The sequence below is a fragment of the Cricetulus griseus genome, chromosome 7 (assembly GCF_003668045.3).
Source record: "Cricetulus griseus strain 17A/GY chromosome 7, alternate assembly CriGri-PICRH-1.0, whole genome shotgun sequence".
Lineage (NCBI taxonomy): Eukaryota > Metazoa > Chordata > Mammalia > Rodentia > Cricetidae > Cricetulus > Cricetulus griseus.
The window spans coordinates 36,599,982-36,613,378 of NC_048600.1; the positions used below are offsets into that span (position 1 = coordinate 36,599,982).

Below are 13,397 nucleotides of genomic sequence, written 5' to 3' on the forward strand. Positions count from 1 at the left end.
CCCATGCTCATGGATTGGTAGAATTAATGTTGTGAAAATAACCACTCTACCAAAAGTCATTTACAGATTCATTGCAATCCAATTGTTTTTACAGAAATGGAAAAAAAAATCTAAAAATCACTTGGAACTACAAAGAACATCAGATAACCAAAGCAATCCTTAAGGAAAAAACTCCAAATGCTAGAAAAATTACCATTCTGGAATTCAAGATATATCACAGAAGCTAGGAGTAGTGGCACACACCTTTAATCCCTCTCTCAGGAGACAAAGGTGGAACTGTGTACTTTTGAGGCCAGCCTGGTCTACATAGTGTGTTCTAGGGCAGCCAGGGTACATATAGAAAGCCTGACTCAAAAGAAGAATAAAAGGAAAAAAATACATTACAGATCTGTAGTAATAAAAACAGTATGGTACTGGCACAAAAACAGACATGTAGGCCAATGAAACAGAATGGAAGATCCAAATAGGAACACATTTATATTAAATATAAATATTTAATACATTAAATAGCTTAACGCATAAGTTAAGCTATTTAATATTTGACAAAGATTCTAAAAACATAACTTGGGGAAAAGTGAAATCTCAAAAAGCTAAAATCAATCTACCTTATTATCCAACTATATCACTCCTGACATAGTATCATACGTCACTTTTGACATATGCCCACAGATACTTGCTCAGCTATGTTCATTGACATTCTATTCACAATAGCCAAAAAATAGAAACAACTTACTGTGTGACAAACTTTTCCTGGAGAGACATAACTTAGTTATCCCAGATAGGGAATCCTACACCACAGATAGGGAACCCATGGCAGACCGGAGTATAGTGACCACCAAAGTCCAACCCAGTGAACCAGTGAATTTTATTAGGGTTATTTATAGGAAAATTGGTGAGGGATTACTTACAGAAGCAGATTTACTCAAAGACAGTTGCATCACCTAGGTCCACCCCAGCATCGGTGATAGCTGACAAAAGCTAGGAAATCTGGAGCACAACACCGCACAGTCGGTTCAAATCTGTCTACTTCCTGTTGGCATGGGACTATGTGGGGAGGGGGAGTCAGTGGGCTCATGCTCATCTGGAGATAAAGGTGAAAAAAACATTCAGTTGGTTGCCACCATGGAGACCTCGTGAAACTGTTCCTGAAAGAAGCAGGGAAGGCAAGGGGCTAGAAGAAAATGACTGGTCCCATAATAGGATTTAGCCAGGCAAAACGGGAGGACTGCCACCAGAGTAAGGGAGAGGAAGTAGGTTGGTTACCTCATCTGAGGTCTTCCCCCAGTTTCTGGAGTGACTTGACCCAGGTCTCCACCATACCAGAATCGCCGATATAGCAGTAGCACTTGTCCTCCAGGAGCATGTTAGTGTCTGTAAGACAGCTGGAACAGATTCACACCTTGGTGTCATGGCAAAGGCTATGCTTTGGGTTAAAAAGCATGAACACTTTTTCTATGTCTAGAGATCCTGATATATGTTCTAGCCCAATGAAATGCACCTTCAAATCCACACTCAGAAGACAACCAAAGGAAATTAAAAACATTTGAGCTCATGACTGAATAGTAGTAGCCAGTGCTCTGTCAGTTCATCCGATCCCCATTAACAGTGCTAAAACCCGAACCTCTGAGATCCCAGTGTCAGTTCATCAGAACCCCATTAACAGTGCTAAAATCTGAACCTTCAAAATCCCAGTGTAACAACAGTATGAACAGAAGTCCAAAACATTTCCCATCTTTCCATACCTTAAATCACTTACTTATACATTTACAACTAGGATTTATATACCTTAAATCATTTTCTGGGACTCCCAGAACTTACTTAAGCTTTCACATCCAGACCTTTATATATCTCAAAATATTTTCTTAGACCTTCAAAACTTCCTTAGACTTTAACTTTTCCACCCATCTACTCATTTTCCTAGAGACACAAGTATTTATTTCTGAGAATAGTCATTGCAAATCATGTTCCTTTAGTAGATAGAAACCTGTTTATCCTTTAATATGAAGCCTGTGACCAAGGCAAACCTGTCTGTATTTTTCATGAGAAACCTAGCTAGTGAACTAACTAATTAACTACCAAGGCGATTGTACAGCCTTGGTGTGTGTGTGTGTAGGGGGGATAGCTGATTGTCTGCTGTTTTCTGGCAGAAAAGATTACAGTTAGCCTAGCCATCAAAGTGATCAGAGATTTGAGAAGGACCAACCAAAATGACAGAAACTACTTCATAATCCTTGCCTAGACAGTTATCCCAAGCTCCTGTAGTCTCCATGGTGTTGGATACTAGGGTCCCAGGACAGCAGCCCTGACTGACAGGCCTAGAAGATGAGAGACTTTTCTGTGGAAGAGGAAGGGAGGGACTGACCTTACTTTGTCTAGGCAATGTGGGAAATCAACTCCCCAGTATCCTGCTTGTCCACAATTTGGACTGAGCCCTGGCTGCAGGCAAGCCATTGGGGCTGTCTTACCCAGAGGTCCTTGTCTTCATGGAGACTTTAGGGGTCATTCCTGGGATCTGGGGGTCCCTTTCATACAAGTTTAAATATCTTAAATGTCATATTCAACAAATCTCAGACAGTTTGAAGACCATTATCTGTTATACTTCTGAGCATCTGAAGGCTTAATCATCCTCAACAGTTTATAATAACAATTTCCAAATTGAAGCTCTTTTAGAATCAAGATAAGACTTATAAACCTAGTTTACAAAGAGAATGGGAACTTCCAGGGTCCTTACATAGTATGCCGTTATAGAATAAAACAGTTACCGTTATGACTCAGTTTACCAAACTAGCTATGGCTTAGCAGTGCTAGCAAAAACAAGGAGGTTAGACATGTATCTTTAAGTCAGTCTGTTAGTTTGAATGAACCTGAAGTAAGGAGAGACATTCTCTAAGACAGTGGATTTTTAGGGCTTTTTTTTTTCTTCTTCTCAAGACTGCTTAGGTCACCATCTTGCTGCATCATAAGATAGGAATATCGCAGTTTCTGGTGTTTAGTATTTGGTGCTCATAACTGTGGCCTTAATTATTAACCTTTTTTTCAGCATAAATAATGTTTAATAGTGAAAAAGTGATCTGGAAGCCCTGAAAACTGACCCTACACATCTGAGATGTCACATGGGTTAAGGAAAAGGCAACAGAAACCCTGTTGTTCAATGATCATTTCAATATTTACATACATTTTTGGTTTGTTACTTATTCAGAACTAATTTACATTTCCTCATATTAACACAGGCTCCTGTTTAACAGGTAATCAAATTATGCCAGTGAGAAAAGCCCTCACAGTACCTTCGTAAAACTGAACATGGGTATATACAAAAGAGGTGTCAGAATAAGACAGCATGTCAATTTTAATATTTGTAAGTTTTATCTTTACATTTTTGTCTGAAAAAATATGAACAAACCCACGTTTACCATGCTAAGATAATGGTTTAGGCAATGGCTGTCAAAGCAGTCCTTACAAAAAACCATGCTGAATCATATCCTTAGTTCTGTGATTACTGAGAGGGTCCCCTGCCCTGAGTGTTTTATTACATTTCTTTAAAAAATAGGAGCAGTAGCTTATCACAAGTCTCCATCAGTGCATTAATGATGGAGTCACAACAACACAACAGACTCATCAGGATGAGAGGCCTCAGAACAACCAGAAGTCAGTTTTATGCTTCATCTTGCTCTGGATAATTTAGGATTTTGTGGTGTGCCTGATGTAAATATTGCTTCTGTTTGAAGTAAACCTTAAACACTCCTTTTATGACAACAAAAGCAATTCCACCCAAGATTGTCCTTTGTAAATTTGAGTTAACACCACTGAACGTCAGTTTACCAACTATTGTTGCAATAGCAGGAAAGACAAGGGCTCCACACAAAATTTTGGGTAGCAGAGACATGATCAGCTAAAGGATTAGCTTCAGCTGGAATTCGAGCAACAGGACAACCAATCCCTGGAAATATACTGTTTAAAATTTGTAGTTTATTTGAGTATTTGAGTCATAGTCCAAGCACATAGTCCTTTCAGTGAATTATTTTGCTCAGTATCAGCATGACTGGAATAGTAGGAAGTCCAATCAAAAGGAATAAAGGGTCAGCTCACTCCATAACATCCATCCCTTCTTTATAGCCTATGATCTGCATCACTGTCACTGCTCAATAAGTCACAGCTGTCCAATAGATAGATCCAAACATTATTCCTAAGTTTTTGAGATCAGTCTATCTGCAAGGTCCAAGACATAAACTACTGGACCCAGCTTTGGAAAAACTATTAGGTATTCAGCACTGCACTGAGGACATGCCACTCAGGCTGTGCTTTTTCCACTCTGCTTTTCATCCACCCAGCATTGTAGACAAGCCTGATGAACTCACTTAGTAGATCCTCTGCATCTGCATGGTCTCTCAAAGGGGTAAACTAAACTCAAAGGTTTCACTTCTAGGAATGAAGGAACCAGACCCTCACTCAGCCCCTGCTTTAGCAGCCATGACAGGTTACAGAAAAGACACTTAGGCCTCTGACATAAGGAAACTCCAGATCCTCTGGCCTCCCAGAGCCTAGGGCCAAAACCGAACACAAAGAAACTCCAGACACATACACACACCCCCCAACCCCTGCCCCATTAGCCTCTGAGATACTTGGTTCCTGGGAACGCTTGACAGTAAAAGAAACTCCAGTGGAGACAAAAACCTCCCCTGTAGTCTCCAGGATACAGTTCTGAAAATTACTGGTATCTATGTACAACAGGCCATAGAAACCACAGAATTTTCCCTCTCAGCACTGACCAATAAAAATAATTGGTACACAGGTATTTCATGCCAAAATATGACTTTGAGAAATTCTCTTAATTGTTCCTACATGTCAAGCAATCAGAAACCAACCCGTATCTACTGGTGTAATCCTGTAACTTTTTTCTTTAAAACCTGATAGTAGACAGGGAACTTCACTCCCTCTGGAGGCTGCTGCATCAGCTTGCTAGACAGGGTCCCTGTCATGGTTGGATGAACAATCAATAAAATCTTGCTTTTGCAGTGTGGTGGTTCTGTCTTCCTGGTGGTCCCTGGGGATCTTTGTGACTTGGGCACAACAGTCTTACCCACTCGGCTTTTCTATCATCTTCATTGGTGGCAAAACACACTCAGCAGCTTCTGTCTAGCATCTGTTGAAGGGCTTGGTTTGGCATCTTTTGCAGACTCTCACCCGCAGCCCACCTCAGGGGGCGATAACACTGAGAGGCCTCAGTCTGTGCGCCCCACACACAGCCTCCGGTTGCGGCTTGGTGAGGCCTACCGCAGCAGTGTGAGGCCGTGGGCATCAGCCTAAATCCTATCTTTCATAAACCTTGGTTTTACAACAGGACAGGAATTATACAAATCCAACCTAATCCAAAATATCTTGGAAACCTGCTGTTGCCTCCTTGGTGGATACACTCATCGTTATTTAATCAAGATGGTGGTGAAGTCAAACGTCATCCCTATTTTCCAACCCTAGTCAAAATGACAGCCGTCCAATTGCCTGCCCTTAATTAAGATGGCACCAAGCCACATGTTTCCCAGAATAGCTCCAACTCAGAGTTATGAGATTTAAGTTAATTTTTTGTTACAGATTTTTTTTTTTACTTTTATCTGCATTTATTTTATGCTGAATTTATTCCCGTGCCATAATTTTTATTTCTTCGGTTTCTTCTGGTTTATCTTTTTCTTCTGTGCAACCTCCTCTTCTGGCTTTGGAACAATCTGTTCCTTTTCCGTGAGGATCATCTCGCTGTGGCAGGGGGAGCTCATGTATGGGTTAATCCAGTCGTGAGCTCCGTAAGTTCATCAGTGCTTCTTAGGTGTGTTGTTCACCTGGATGTGTTCAAGGACCAGAGAATCTACGTCTAGACCCTTAAGCTCAGCATTACTCTCTACATTTTTAAGCATGTGTAGCAAAAATTCAGCACTCTTTTTTGGCCACCAACCCTGTGTCCAGCACTGTTTGGCCTGGGCGCACCTGCCTACTCCACCATTGCACCGCCAGAATGGCACACATTGCTTCTTCAAAGTGACATCTTTCAAGTATTTAGTGGCTTTTTGGATATGCATACCCTTGACAGCCTGGGCAGTTTCATGGGTATTCTTAAAGTGAACCAGGAGATTTGAACCTCTTGACTTGCATGCATTTGTAGAGTTTTCTGGGTCGAGAGAATAGCGAACCATCTCCACAGGTTACTTCAGGTCGATTACAGGAGTTGTTACAAATTTTTAATCAAACCCTATTTCTTTAGCTGTTTTTTTTAATAAAGTAGAACAGCATAAAACAACTTTAGTATTTATACCCAAATGACACATTAATCTCCCTTATTACATCAGGTTCAGTGGCCAGAAAACCCAGAGACAAATTCTGAGCCCAGAATAGCTGCAATAACAGTTGAGCTATCATCAATGTTATGTAATGGACTGTGCCTTGAACTATGGTCAAAATTGACCCGTCCAGCAGGTCCAGTCATTCAGGGTTCCGAAGGGGGGCTGCCTGAAAGAGTCATGGGCGAGAGAAAGAAAGGAGACCAAGCGGCGCAAGAAAGGACAAGAGTCCATCTGTGCAATGTCAAGGTCTCGATTTATTGGGGCTTAGAGTGGGCTTAAATAGCCCTGCAACAATAGAATTGGGGGGAATAATAGAAGGAACATCAGGTATTTGCTGGGACTGGAACATTCTTCTTGTCAGCTGGAACATCTAGTGGTCTTCCTTGGAACATCGAACAGAAAAGTTCCAGACCCTTTCTCGGAACAGAAGCAGTTAGCAGTTCCGCTTGGCCAAACCGTATCTAATTACAGGTTACAGGAGGCTCACAGAGCTGGCTTTAAGCCGCAAACTTAAAGGTCATTAAAAGACTTACAAAGGTGGGCTTTAAGCCGAATAGTTTTGGGCCCACGGCCCCTTACACAAAATAAATGTTTTTCTCTAGTTCTTTGTAAATGAAGCACAGTGAAACCACCTAAACCAGACTGCTCTGTGGGTGGAAAGACAGTTTATTGGAGGACACAAACTATTAGGCTGTGACTGTGGGGATAGCCTTACCAGTTGTATTGGGGCAGGTAGCAGTGTAAGGTGGTGTCAGGCCAGAACGACTGGGAGTTAGCATGGGGACATTTGTCTTTTGCAGCCCTTTGGGATGACTGGAAACTGGATGCCCTTTGTGAGTAGTTGACAGTTGCGGGTTGATAAGGGAAGTGGCAACTCTCCTGACAAACAGAAACCCACCCAGTGAGATAGCAGAGGATTGCTGAATTTAGTTTTCTGTTTACTCAATAGCAATCATTCTGTTTACCGGTCACAGTCCTTCCCAGGTTGTGCCCAAGCCATCATGTTGGACATTGTCAACAGCATTTCCATTTTGGGACTCCACTTTGGATCTAATACTTTAGTCATAGCAATAGAAAAATAAAACAGGTAAGAGACTGGAGGCCTCATTTTGAATTGCAAGGTTTTTACAATTACTCTATGCAAAACATCAGAGATTAAGTGGTTCCTGGAGCCAAATGTATCTTAATTCATTTCAAGCTCCAAAAGTATCATGGGAAATAGGCAGCAGTGGAAGGGTGAAGGTTCAGTCTTGGGCCAGGTTTGCCGAGCCCAGAGACTAATCCAAGGAGTCGACACTCTGATGCAAAAGCAAAAGGTTTCTTTTTATTGTTCAAACTGGCCAGCTTGGATCTCACCCCATGGCAGGGGAAATGAGATGCCAACCAGCCAAAAAGAGAAGCTTCTAAAAGGCAAAAGAGGAAGGGAGTCATGAGGCCACCGGTCTCAGTTCACAAGGTTTTCCAAGGTTACAGAGATTTCTTAGCGTACAAAGTTTCCATACAAGGTTATCATGAAAAAAGGGTATTGAGCAAAGAAGGCAGTAACTGTCATTTGCTTAGGTGTGATTGATTAACACAGCCTGCGGTCTAAGAGTTTTATAAGACTGGTAGGTCAAGAGGCCAGCTGGTTTCCAGTTTTCTCAAGACAATGGGGCAAGGCCAGATGTTGACACAGCTAGTGGTGGGCTTGGGCTTCCTTTTTTTTTTAATTCTGGGAATAGCCTGTTGTCACATCTACTAGCTGGATTTTCTTTGGTTCTCTCTTTGTCATAGCCTAAACGTTTATATCTCTTATGACTAACCTTGTCCCGGAGTGAGCAATGATCCTCTCAAAGATAATACTGTGTGCATTTCTGCCCAGTTAGAGAACATTCTGGGTGTGCAACATACTAGGATGCACTGTGCATTGGAGAGTTTCATCTGAGAGTGCCAATTGTTAAGGCAAGTACCTAAGACTAGGTGAGGAGGGAGTCTGAAAGAGCCCACTCCTAGTAAAGTGTTGAGTGTCAAATAGTGCAGGTTGCCCTTGGGCAATGATGAAAGTACAGGAACTATCAAAACATTACAAAGCCTAAAGAGTGCCCCCACCCACCCAAAGTCCTTTCAGCAGCCCAGTATGGTCTATGAGGAATTCAGAGACCTGGAGAACAAAGGTGGATTATAGAGAGTAGAATAAAGTAGTGCCCTACATCTGTGTCAGGATGCCTAATACTGTTCTTTTGACAGAACAGCTGACACAATGTTGGGCTCTTTCAAGCTCTACTGGTTCTTGCTAAACCTCCCCCCACCCCCTTATTCCTTTATTCACTTGGTATGGACAATAATTCATCTTCAGGACAACCCTCCCTGCATTTTCCTACACAGCTCTATTTATCATGGAATGGTGGCCCAGGAGCTTGCTTTGTTATCTTGCCCTCCTTCCATGAAAGTGTTTCATTAGTTAGATGAAAAAGTTCAGAACTTGGAGTTATTCCACAGGGTGTGCCAGCCTGTGCCCTCTTCCTCCTCACCCTGTCTCAGTCCTCACCCTGCTTTCTCTCTCAGCCCAGGTTCTAGCAGTTATTTACTGCCTCAGTTTTATAATGATCTCTCTTTGCCAAAGATAAGTAAGAGTCTTCCCATCCTCTTGCAAGGATTCTCATCTTCTCCTCCCTCTTCTCCCCAAGGCAACTCCATCTGTTATGGAGTTTATCTTCCCCATGCAGAGCAGCATGCCTCCAGGTGAAATAACTCAGTTTTTCTGTAGGGTTTTGAGGGTTTGTGTGTTTTTCTTAGTTAAACAGGGTTTTTAAAAACCCTTCTTTTTATTTAGACAGAAAAGAAGAGATGATGGGGGAAGTCCTTCTGTGTATATGTTTGTCTTATTGGTTGATAAATAGAGAACTGTTGGCCAATAGGAAAGCAAGATAGGTGGGTTTAGGAGTCGAAGAAGAGGATTCTGGGAAATGTAGTAAAGACAGTCACCATGTGATCGCCAGGAAGAGAGGACGCATAAGGCTGGTGTCCTTGGTAAGATACGATTTTATAAAATATATAGATTAGTAGTTATGATTGATAATTAAGACTGAGCTAGCATATAAGAAATCCTAGTCATTGGCCAGCAGCATTGTTATTAATATAAGACTCTGTGTGTTATTTGGAGCCCTAATGTGGCAGCAGAACTCAGGTGGCTGGCAGGAAGAGTTATTGCTACACAGGTGTGCAGCACCTTATCCAGTTCATGTGACTCTGGAGATTACATCTCAAGAGGTTGCTAAGAAGCTAACTCCCCATATGTTCTTTTCCTGTATGTGTGTGGCCAGGTAACTGCTTTATCATTCAGTTACATCCCCACGCTAACCAGTCTGAGATTTTTTTCCTTTTTTAAAAATTTATTCTTTTAAATTTCATTTTACAGTTCTTCCTCCTACACCTCCTCCTGCTCCCCCTCACCTCCCCCCAAGTCCATCCCCAGTCCACTCTTCCTCATGGGTAATGGCTCCCATGAGGAGTCAACAAAATCTGGCACAATAGGTTGGGACAGGACCATACCCCTCTCCCATGCATTAAGGCTGATCATGGCATCCCACTATAGGAAATGGGCTCCAACAAGCTAGCTCATGTACCATGTTTGTATCATGGTCCTACTGCCAGGGGCCCCTCAGATAGTCCAAGCTTTTCAACAGTCTCCCATATACAGAGGGTTTAGTTCGGTTCCCTGGAGTCTCCATAGCTGTTGGTCTAGACTTTATGAGTTTCCATGAGCTTGCTCAGCTGTCTCTGTAGATTTCTCCATCATGATCTTGACCTCCCTTGCTCATATATTCCCTCCGCCCTCTCTTTGACTGGATTCCCAGAGCTCAGCTTGGTGCTTTGTCGTGGATTTGTGCATCTGGTTCCATCAATTACTGGATGAAGACTCTATGATGATAATTGGGGTATTCATCAATCTGAATACAGAGGAAGACCAGTTTGGGCATTCTCTCCACTATTGCTAGGAGTCTTAGCTGCAGTCATCTTTGAGGATTCTTGGGGATTACCCTAGCACCAGGTCTCACCCTAACCCCATTAGTGGCTCTCTCTATTAAGATATCCCTTTCATTGCTCTCCCACTGCCTCCCCCGACACCCCCATCCTCCCATGCCCTCATGTCCTTATCTTCCTCCCCTCTCCCTTACCACCCCCTTCACCCATTTTACCCAGTAGATCTGATATAATTTCCCTTCCCAGGCTAGCCATGTGTCCCTCTTAGGGTCTTCCTTGTTACCTAGCTGGTCCTCCCACATCAATCATTAATCATGACAATGCCCACACAGAATTGCTTACAGCCATTTGATGGAGACAATTCCTCAATTAAGGTTCCCTGTTCCCAGATGACTCTAACTTGTGTCAAGTTCACAGAAAACTAACAAGCACAAGGACTTAACATTCAATAATAAAAAAGATTTATTTATTTTTATCTTATGTATATCAGTGTTTTGTCTGTATGCACATATGTGTACCACAGGTATGCAATACCCTCAGAAGGCATTAGATCCCCTGGAATTGGAGTTACATACAGTAGTAAGGTGTCACATGGGTGCTGGGAACTGAACCTGGGTCCCATGGTAGAGCAGCAAGTCCTCAAAATCCAGGAGCCATCCCCAGCCCCAACTTAATGATTTTTTTTTCAACTTAATGATTTTTAAAGTACATTTTTATATAATTATTTTGCATGTGTGTCTGTCTATGAGTGTATGAACATCAGAAGACAACTTGCTGGAATTGGTTCTCTCCAGCTACCAGGTGGGGACTGGGGATTAAATTCAGATCACTAATCTTGGCAGAGAGCATTTTTTCACTTGCTGAGCCATCACACCAGCACCAGGCTGGTTTTCTTCCTTCCTTTCTTTTCTTTTTTGTTTTTTAGAGACAGGGTTTCTCTGTGTAACAGTCCTAACTGTCCTGGAACTCTCTCTCTGTAGACCATGCTGGCCTTGAACTCACAGAGATCTGCTGCCTCTGCCTCCCAAGTACTGGGATTAAGGGTGTGTACTGCCACCACTGCCACCACTGCCACCACATGGCTAGCCTGGAACTTGCTATGTAGACCAGGTTGGTTTCAAATTTGTGGTAATCCACCTGCCTCTGCCTCCTGGATTCAAGAATTAAAGTTTTGTACTGCTACTGTAGGGACCAGCCCTTAGCAGGTCAGGAATTGAAGGGGAGATGTGGAGTTGGCAGACCAGTCACTCAGTTGAGTTTTCTATCTGAAGGAGTAAAAGCTTAATTCTCTGGGGCCGCCATCTTGGTCATAACCATGTGACCTAGCTTAGGCCTACCCACTCACTTCAAGCACTGCCACCTGACATCTAGCTTTTTATTTCTTTCACTTGTTGGGTGCATTTCCTAAAGGTCAGGCATGGGATCCCGCTCCAGGAGCGGTGCTTTTTTGCTTTTTTCAGTTCGGACTGCTGGGTCCTTTTTCGGTTTCGGGACAGCTGTGTCCCCTTCGGGGCCAGGCCCCTGGCAACTCCCACGGGCAGACGTGCATCCGTAGAGGAGCTTTTTGCCGGTTCTCCACCTGCCTCACCCATGGGAAATGCACAGAGGAACCTTTCTGGTTTCATCCAACAAGCAGGTAAACAGACAAAAGCGGCTTACAGTTGCCGCCGTTTTGGTCATGTGACCTACCTGTAGGCACGCACAGCTCCAGCGGCCTATCGAGCAAACCTGTCTGCCAGATTTTTGATTTCTGCCAGATCTTTTTGCTTTTTATTTTATTTTTGTCTTTTTCTTCTTATTTTATTTTTTGTCTTTTTCTTCTTTCACTGGCTCTGTTGTTCATGGCTTGTTTACTAAATACTGTGCCTTTCCAGGACCCTCTGTTTACTCTGTCTCTTTAAATCTCCTGTCTGTTTGCTACAATGTACGGATCAGAGATTACAATCTGACTCCCCCTTTACTGTTATCCAGTCCTGCTTATCTCTGTACCTGTAATTTAACTTTATACTTATCTAGCTCTATATACAACTTAAATTAAACTATTAAGTCTCATATTTCTAAATTGCTATATATCTTTAAATGATGATAAACATTTAAAGTCTATTCAAATTAACAAAATATTTATACCACTCAGTTTATCCTGTAAGCCGTTTACAAAGGTACAGCTTTTATTACAAAAAAGGTATTTTTTCTCTAACTAAAGGCAAACTTAACTGCTAAGATACTAAACAGACAGCCCTCAAATGCTCAGAGATCTAGAGAATATGGCATTTAAAATGTTTTGTTAAAAAGCTTTTTATAACAAAGAGATAGGCCAGCTGCTGGCCCACCCCATTTCCTCCGAGAAGACTGGGCACTGAAGAAACTTCATCTCAGTGACAACGCTGGTCACTGAGCAACCCTGCCCTTCACCTCAACTGGTACAAAGTATTCCAGACCATGGACAAGAGGACAACGGAATCGACTTTCCCGGCGTTGCTTGGGCCAACGGTAGGCGAGTCTTCCCAAAGTCTCTAATCCACAGGTCGCAAGTTATCAGCAAGAAGGCAGGTGTCCTGCAGCCCACTACTATGGATGGAGCACCTTGGGGATGGCTGTCCATGCAGCCTGCTGGCAAGTCTCTGTTATTCTTTAATCATTGATTCAGGTAAAATCTTATCCTTCTCAAGAACTCTGATGCTTTTGACGACTGATAGTCTTGCCAGCTTAAAGCAAAACATTCCAGTAACAGGTATTTTAGGGTTTATCTATAGGAAAGGTATTTTAGGGTTTATCTATAGGAAAGTCTAAGATGTATAAAAGTCTGAGAATGTAGTTACAAAGGCCTGAGGATAAAAAGGCTTAAATGATGATAATGAGTTGAGGCATTAAAAAGAATAAAAAATGTTCCTGATTTCTCTATTTCTCATGCTACAGTTCATAGTAAAGTTCAACAATACCACTATATGATCATAACTACAAGGTCAAGATTAAGATGCTTTTCATTGTCCAAAAAAAAATCTGTCTATTTTTAAATGGTAATACTTTCAGCCAAGTTGCTTCTAACATGAATATGCTACTAATGTGTCTAATACTTATGTTTCCACAAACTCTAAGGATTCTTGTAAG

At 42.2% G+C, this 13,397-nt stretch overlaps 2 pseudogenes; both read right to left on the reverse strand.

The window, feature by feature from the left end:
• Positions 1 to 3,652: 3,652 nt before the first annotated feature.
• LOC100766557 lies at positions 3,653 to 5,164 on the reverse strand (annotated as a pseudogene).
• A 472-nt stretch (positions 5,165 to 5,636) lies between these two features.
• On the reverse strand, positions 5,637 to 6,179 carry LOC103159840 (annotated as a pseudogene).
• Between the last annotated feature and the right edge of the window lie 7,218 nt (positions 6,180 to 13,397).